General features: G+C 43.9%; 1 pseudogene; it reads left to right on the forward strand.

The window, feature by feature from the left end:
* The window catches only part of LOC103606670, a 49,419-nt pseudogene that overhangs the window by 47,406 nt on the left and 757 nt on the right, over nucleotides 1-1,256 (forward strand).

A 1,256-nucleotide genomic window follows, 5' to 3' on the forward strand; every position in this document is an offset into this window, starting at 1 on the left:
AAAATCAGCACATTTCTTTCAGCTCCAACCTTTTCGTCTAAGCCATAAGCAATAGCAGCAGCAGTTGGTTCATTGATAATCCTAAGTACATTGAGACCAGCAATGGTTCCAGCATCTTTGGTAGCCTGGCATTGAGAATCATTAAAGTAAGCTGGCATACTGTGACCAGAGTATTGGTAACAGTCTTCCCAAAGTAGGCTTCTGCCATTTCCGTGCTAAGCTGGAAATTGTTTCACACTGTGTACTCTCTTCCAGCACCCAGGCCACTAATGAGATTGATACTCTCTATGAAGGAATCAACTTCTATACCTCCATTACCCATGCCTACTTTGAAGAATTGATTGCTGACCTGTTCTGTGGCACACTGGACCCAGTAGAGAAAGCCCTTTGGGATGCCAAACTAGTCAATTCTCAGATCCATAATATCGTCCTGGTGGGTAGTTCTACCCATATCCTTAAGATTTAGAAGCTTCTACGCTATTTTTTCAATGGAAAAGAGCTGAATAAGAGCATCAACAGTTGATGCTATTGCTTATGGTGCAGCTGTCCAGGCAGCCATCCTACCTGGAGACAAATCTGAGAATATTCAAGATTTTCTGCTTTTAGATGTCACTCTTCTTTCCCTTGGTATTGAAACTGCTGATGGAGTCATGACTGTCCTCACCAAGCACAATGCCACCATTCCTACCAAACAGACCCAGACCTTCACTACCTACTCTGACAACCAGCCTGGTATGCTCATTCAGGTTTATGAAGGTGAGTGTGCCATGACCAAGGATAACAACCTACTTAGCAAGTTTCAAATCAGGCATACCTCCTGCACCCTGTGGTGTTCCTCAGATTGAAGTCACTTTTGATATTGATGCCAATGACATCCTCAGTGTTTCTACTGTGGAGAAGAGTACAGGAAAGGAGAACAAGATTATCATTGCTAATGACAAGGGCCGTTTGAGCAAGGAAGACATTGAATGGATGGTCCTGGAAGCTGAAAAGTACAAAGCTGAAAATGAGAATTAGAGAGACAAGGTTGCATCTAAGAACTCACTTGAATCCTATGCATTCAATGTGAAAAGAACTGTTGAAGATGAGAAATGTCAAGGCAAGATCAACAATGAGGATGAACAGAAGATTCTTGACAAGTGTAATGAAATCATCAACTGGCTTGATAAGAATCAGACTGCAGGGCCGGCCCGGTAGTGCGCCGCTTGGAAGTGTGGTGGCGCTCCCGCCGAGGGTTCGGATCCCATGTGGAGACC

This window comes from Galeopterus variegatus, unplaced genomic scaffold (genome assembly GCF_000696425.1).
Source record: "Galeopterus variegatus unplaced genomic scaffold, G_variegatus-3.0.2 Scaffold6771, whole genome shotgun sequence".
In the NCBI taxonomy this organism is placed as follows: domain Eukaryota; kingdom Metazoa; phylum Chordata; class Mammalia; order Dermoptera; family Cynocephalidae; genus Galeopterus; species Galeopterus variegatus.